The sequence below is a fragment of the Homarus americanus genome, unplaced genomic scaffold (assembly GCF_018991925.1).
Source record: "Homarus americanus isolate GMGI-L3 unplaced genomic scaffold, GMGI_Hamer_2.0 scaffold36970, whole genome shotgun sequence".
Lineage (NCBI taxonomy): Eukaryota > Metazoa > Arthropoda > Malacostraca > Decapoda > Nephropidae > Homarus > Homarus americanus.
This window is the reverse complement of record NW_024740094.1, coordinates 743,557-751,641: the sequence shown is the minus strand read 5'-3', so window position 1 is coordinate 751,641 and position 8,085 is coordinate 743,557.

The window sequence follows — 8,085 nt, the reverse complement described above, 5'->3', positions numbered from 1 at the left end:
GCTGTAAAATTAGACTCCCTATTTTCAATCTATCTATATATTATCACCCTTTCTTCACCATACTTTTGCTACATAATCCTTCCTACACTATATAATCCGGCCTTCACTACACAATCCTTCATTCACTATATAATCCTTTATTCACTATAATATCCTTCATTCACTATATAATCCTTTATTCACTATAATATCCTTCATTCACTATATTATCCGTCGTTCACTATATAATCCTTCCTTCACTTCAGGTTCACTACCTAATGCAGTAAAGGATTACTTATTTTAAGTTATTTAGTGAAGGAAAAAGAATTATGTAGTGAAGGAAGAAGGATTACGTAGTGAAGGGGGGATTATGTAGTGAAAAAGATTATGTAGTAAAAGAAGGATTACGTAGATAAAGAGCTAAAATCACTCATCCGATTTCAGGGTTCGAAGGATTTTGCGTAGGATGGACCTTTTCTAAGTGGTGATGGCATTATAGTGATAACGCGTGTACCTCACGAATGTGTCCTGGGTTCGACTTCTGCCTGACGACAGATAGTGCTCAGGATGTTATCTATTAAGTAAAAAAAAAAAAGAAACAAAAAAGACCAACCTCCCGAACGGCTCTATATGGTAATAAGTGGTGGAAAAATAAATTAAGTTAGCCAATCAGAGGTGAGCTGGTCTACGTGGCACTTTACCATTGGCTCTACTGTGTTGGCTTATTACAGGGTTATCTATTGTCTTATTTTGTATTTATTGGTTTTATCGGTTAATTGAGACAAGTAGAATTTTGTTTCCTGTAATATGGCTTTTTTCTACTCATGTTATTTATTGAGTTTTAGTATAAGGATGTTTTAAACTATTTTCGATTTTTCATATTTGATAGAAGAATGAAACATATTTCAATACAGTTAATTAAAGCTTACCACGCTGAATGTTAAATAACTTGGTCGTCGCCGCATGAGTATTCTCGTCGTTAATAAGTCTAAAGTTACTTAATAAGGACATTCCAACAAAAACACTCGCTTGATCACAATAAACCACTAACACACAAAGATATCCGTCTGGTTTAAGCTGCACGGACACACACACAGAGTAAGCATCACCTCAGAGTCTATACACTGACAAACACCTGCCAGGCATAAGTTCACAAAGTGTTCTCTTATGATATAAACATTAAAGTTATAATGTACGTGATCCCACAACAAGTCTAAGGGTGAGATAGTGTTTGTAATGTGAGATAGTACTGTAGCTCTCTCTCTCTCTCTCTCTCTCTCGATCGTAAACCAGAAGAAAATTCAAGAAAACATCGAATGATTTTTTTCCGTGTGGCAAAATTAAAATGAGTGAGTGAGCATTTAGTTGCTACCGTTTTACTCTTTATTACTTCCAAGCGAAAAAGGGGCTATTTTTATTACGAGTGTTAGGTTATTGAAATAAGGGTTAGATGTGGAAGTAGCCAATGACCACATGCTATTGGCTGGCATATTGATGACGTCAACTTGCTTCCACACTCTATTGGTTAACACTGTGATGACGTCAACCCCCTTCCATGCTCCATTGGCCTAGGGTAAATATGGAAATAGCCAATGACGACATGTTTATTGGCTGGCATACTGAAGACGTTAACCTTTTTCCACACGTACAGTAATTGGGTGACATCATGATGACGTTCTTCCCTGGGGCAACCTGTCACCATTGGTCATTATCGGATTAACACTGCTCTAGCCACCGATGTCCTACAACGACCTCGTCTTCCTCTTAGCCCTCAAGACACTAAGGGCTTCACTGAACGACTACAGTGCTTCCCTTCCGGTGTTCTACTGCTGCTGTAACCCTAACCCTGTAACTCTAACCAGATCTTTTTTGTATATACTGTATTTTAATATAAGTCACTAATGCAACCTGTGTTTAGCCTCTGTCCTACTGTACTTGTCCAGCCTCGAAAGAAACAGAGACTATATAACTAGTCATTAAACCCTATACAACACTACTGGCTGACACCATGATAACTTCAACCCTCGTATACAAACTCTATTGGTTGGTGCAGTAATGACGTCAACTCATGTCCTCACTCTACTGGATGAGACAGGTATGACGTCAACCCTCTTTCACGCTCCATTGGCCAACAGTAATGATGTCATCCCAAAGCTATCTGTATAATGCAGTTACGACAACATCATGCATGACACACAAGATGCATTTCAGATTGTTTTCTTCGATTATATAATAAACGTTAAAACAGAAAATAAATTAGAAAGGAATAAAATATTGGAAATCTGGGGGAAACACAAAATAAGTAAAGCTAAAACTGGAATATATTTAGTGTGAAAAGTCATAAGGAATCTAAGATAAAAATATTAACAAATGTCAATATGGGAGGGAGTTGAAATAGCAAAGGTTAAGATAAGGTTGAATGATCACTCACCTCTCTCAGTGACACTTTAGCGGCTGTGCTCCGGTTACTGTGACAACAGCCTTGACCTGCAGGGTGACACGGAGGGGCCTACATATATATACTCTGATGTTTATATGCAGTATTTAGAATGATTTATATAAGACACATTGATACACTACGCAATAGTAAGGTATATGATCAGTAACTATCACTCCCCCTATATTTTATTTGTTAAAAAAATATCTTTATTCGTATCTTTATCCTGAAATGGTTTACACAATATACTGCATCCACTATTATTATTATTATTATTATTATTATTATTATTATTATTATTATTATTATCATTATTGGTTATTATTATTATTATTATTATTATTATTATTATTATTATTATTATTATTATTATTGGTTATTATTATTATTATTATTATTATTATTATTATTATTATCATTTTTTTATTATAGCTGTTATTATTATTATTATTATTATTATTATTATTATTATTATTATTATTATTATTACTTTTAATATTAATATTATTATTACAATTATTATTATTATTGTTATTATTATTACTATTATTACTTTTATTATCATTATTATCATTATTATTATTAACCCAAACATGAAGTAATTATTTCTTTCGTTATCTATCTTACAATTAAATATATCGTCCTAATATATGTAAAAAAAATATATATAAAAACACAACCACAACCTATGCTTATCTTATACTGACTTAACACAACATAACCTAAACTTAAAATTTAACCTGATATAAAATTGACAATATAAAGTTAACCACACATGACCTTAACCAAAGCTAAATTTTACATTTATACGTAATATAACGTTAACATAATATAACCTGAACTTAACATAACGTGAACGTAATGTAACCTTAACTAACCATATCTTATATGTCCTTAACCTAATCTAGCCAGTTATACGATTAGTTCATGGCTAAATAGTAATATGGCTATAGTCTGGGATAACGTTAGGGTATGATTGGTTACGGTTATTTAGGGTAATCTTCTTTCAGGATTATGTTATGTTAGGTTAACGCTATTCCTGGTTGATATTATGTTAGTTTAAGGTTATATTAGGTTATATTCTATGGGGTTTTATCATCCAAAATATTCCTTTAACCGACCCACCACAAAACATCTGCCGTCCCTCACTTCTCTGCACGATTCTCGTTGTTCGTGTGCATCACCCAATTGAAGTCACACATCTTTCTACTTTATTTTTGAACATATTAAATCCTTTGTAAATTTCACTCTTAATAAAAATGATTTTTTTGTCACCAGTCCACAAAAATATTTTGTAACCTCATAGATTCGTTGAAATTAAAAAGAAATTTACAAATTAGAGTTTTTAATATCTGAAAACGGATCTCAACGATTTTCGATACTTGGGACATTATTTCTATGTGAAGCTTGGTGAAAATTCGGAACCCCAGTTTATTTTACCTGATTAGGAACCCCAGCTTATTTTACCTGATTAGGAACCCAAGCTTATATAAACTTATTAGGTACCCCAGCTTATTTTACCTGATTAGGAACCCAAGCTTATTTTACCTGATTAGGAACCCCAGCTTATTTTACCTGATTAGGAACCCAAGTTTGTTTTACCTGATTAGGAGCATGATGATTAAATATCCTAACTCTTCCTGGGGTTAAGTTAGGTTATAACAGAATAGGTTAAGTTTGGTTTGGCTAGATTAGGTTAACAATAGGGTGTCTTAATCATCAGATGAAATTAGGCTGGGGTTCCTAATCTTAAGAGATCCCAAAAATAATAAACAAGACTATATGGTTTGGCGTATGCGGCGCAGATTTCATATCAAGAATACAACCACCGGCAACTCTGTTTAAAAATGTATGTACCGAGATATACTGGACGGCCTTAGACTTAATTAAAAACATCACATAGGTGTATCATAAAAGACCGTAACAGCTTATATACTACTCAATTTTGTTCTGAAAGTACAGTATGTGGTAAATTACGTTTTGAATATTTCCTGTAATGTTAAACTACGAATGCACTAAATAGTTTATTTAATGAACAAAGATAACTTCCAAAAATAACACTGAGACACTACACTACCTTACATAGCTTAGTTGCGTTCACTGTGCCTCGATTTGGGGGACAAAATTATCGTACAGAATTTTTAAGGAACCAATTTTTCTCCTCGTGAAGTTGAACGTACTGTACATTGTATTACTGTAATTATCTTATTAAAGTATAATTGCCTTTAGTATAACTGGAATTGCATTTTGTACGTTATTATTGTGGTTTAGCTGACGTCATCTAGTCCGTGTGCCTTCATACATATTCAGGTACGAAGGAAAATAATCGTAATAACCTTGGAGAAGCGTTACCGTAATTTACCATTTAAGACCACGAAGGAAGTTACCATATTGTTTTTGTATCATAATCAAATTCTTTATGGTGTTCTTAAACAGGACTCCGATATATAATTATATTAGTAAACACCAAGAGTTGTCAATGAGTGCATAATTTATGATAGGAAACTCGTACCCCGTTGTTGATTTGATATTCGACGTAGATAGCGGATGAGGACTGACAACTGATAAACTTCAACGTGGGGGAGCAAACAGCCAAGATTTTGTTTAAACGATGAACATAGTTGAAAATAATAATACACCCCATGCTTCAATCTGGAGATAAACTACAATCATTATTTACTTCGGCACCACAAGTCATTTTCTAAAGCCATCAGTTTTTTATAAGGTATTTATTTAGAGTCATATATTTCAGGCTTACTATCGGCGAGATTCGGTAAATTGTTGATTACTAAGTTTCATTTGTTCGTTAATTTTCATCCACTAACCATACATAACAATCAGACTGCTTAACTTGCCCCTCTACTTTTTTTTTTGAGGGGGGGGGGTCGATGTAAAATGTTTATAGGTGCTGATACAGTAATCCATAGCAGAGAATTTCATATTTTGTATTGATTTATCTAAAAAAAGTGACTACAACACAAGATACAGTATTTTGAGTCTGAGTGCAACATTGACAACCGTATTTTGAGTTTGAGTGCAACATCGACAGCTACGGTTGCTATATATTTCGGCAGTTCAACTGTGAGGGTCCTGAAGCATCGTTCACTAATTCGTGACACTAGACAGGAACCATTATATATTGTAATAATAAAAGGACATTTTATTTATGGGCAAAATTCCAGAAAACCAACAACAAACTTATTGTATATAAAAGTTGTTCAAATTTGTTTTGAGTCGAAATACACGACAGTAATAACCTGGCGGAACTCTCCCTGAATTTCACTATATAAATAAGTAATAATAATCATCAGAAGCTCAAATATCCTTAACAGAGACTAAATGATCAAACTGTAATTGGAAAAAGATGGAAAACAAATGCGTACGTGACGAGTGATAGCCGATGGTGCTGAGCGGAGGAGGGTGGGTGACGTCAGACTCAGAGGATGTTATCATTACCAGTTATCATTATTTTATATGTCGTCACCTTCATTACTGGGGTGGGACGAATGGAAGAAACTAACTTATCTAATAAACGAGAGAAAAGGCCATTATAATTCCATTTGAGAGCCATGTTTGACGAAGGGAAGATATTTTAACGTAGAAATCTTTGAACATCACTGAAAGCATATAAATGTTGTTAAATGTATACATAATTGATGAAACACCGATACAATTCAGAATTCTTATGTTTTAGGAATGTGTGGGTGTTAATAAAGGAATGTTGTATAGCAGAATGGCGCAATCTTCCCGTGTGAGTTAAGTGGTGGTGAGGAGGCGTGTGACCTTTGTATTGTTGAAGTCATAGTGGTGCATGTCGCAATAATAATAATAATAATAATAATAATAATAATAATAATAATAATAATAATAATAATGATAATAATTGGCAATACAGTATACGGCATCTACTTCTGGGTCTTACGTAGAAAATATATTAAAACTTCAATCTCCCTCACCTAATAATTCTCAAGTGCTTACATGCCAGACTCCACCAAATGTGCAGATAGTTTTATTCACAACTGTACATTTATTATTTTATCCACGTAAATGTAAATATCTAAAACTGTAGTACATGACGTAACTTACATATTCTCACCCAGCAAGGCGTCAACACACTATCGTTATCTTATCCTCACTTAAAGAAGATCACCTTATAAACCAAGTTACGTATATAACTACACAAGAAAATCTTTACTAAATCAATTATGTTTAATATTTAAGTGTTTTAATTCACTCGGTCTTGGTTACTACACGAGAGAAGAATTTATATTAAACGATATTCCTCCCGTGATTGTTGCCAACAGCGGGTCTACAGTACGTAAATATCCCCGGTATAATATGTATGTACCTTCATCAACCAGTCATTTATGTGCTGTTACGGATCCACTCAGTCTTAGTTTGTACAGTAGACAACAAACAACTTTTAAAAACAAAGAAAGATATTCCTTCCATGATCATTGTAAACAGCGATTCTATGTAAACATCTCACGACGGAAGATTTACAGTACCTTCCTAATTCATGGCTCTCCTCCCCCTTTTCCTACCTCCCTCCCTCTACTTTTTGCATCTTACGTGTGAAAAAAATGTCCATAAGAAGTCAAAGGCATTAAATTACTGCCCTACAACAACGGTACTGATAAGAACAAGTGATATGATAACACTGGGTAACGTCACTACTGTATAGGGCTAGGATAATCAAGTACATTTAAGTTAGACTATAAACTTGATATTATTCGGTGCCTAGAATGGTATCACAAGTGTAAACAAAATAATTCAAAGGATGGATAAGACAAAAACAAAAGCGATGATAATACAGAAATTTACGTTTTCATTAAATATACGAGGTTGACGCAGGTAAACATTCCTTCCTTTCTCTCTCTCACCCTTCCTTTCTCGCCACTACAGCCCTACCAATACTCTATACTCTCCTCTACCTCTCACTACTCTCCCCTTACCCACCATAACTCCCACAGGCCAGGAAACACAAATCAAGGTCAATGAAATACGCTGGTGTAGTCGGCACTTCTGCTTTGTTTTAGATCCCCCTCTGATTGGCTAATCCTCATGACGTCACAGATAGGACTTGCTATAAGGGTCAGAACTCGTGCAGTTGGTTGTTGACGTTTGTATGATCACATTAGTAAGTGTATATTTTTTATGGAAAGAAGAAATTAAACTAGGTGTAATTAGTATTATGTTGGTCTGATAAATTTAATAGTCTAGTGACGCAAAAGCGTATGCACTCGCTCTCTCTTTCATCTCACTCTATCAACCCTCTCTCTCTCTCTCTCTCATTTTCCTTCGTTCTCTCTCTCAATATTTATCTATTTGTCTATTTCTCTCGTCTTTCTGTCTATTGTTCCATCAGCTCTCAAACTATTACTACCTCCCCTCCTCTCTCTGCCTTTCACACACACTATTCATCACCTGTCACACACACCAGCAGAGGGCGCCCGTGGATCAAGGTTAATGGTTCAGCCTCAATAATCAATATATCAACTTTAAAGTAGGGATTTTATTAAGATATAATTATTAAACTATCATTAAGTTATAAGTAGAACATATTTATTATTATTATTATTAGTAGTAGTAGTAGTAGTAATAGTAGTAGTGGTAGTAGTAAGGATTTCACAGCAAATATACAGAAGGAAATCTGTCACGACGGTGAG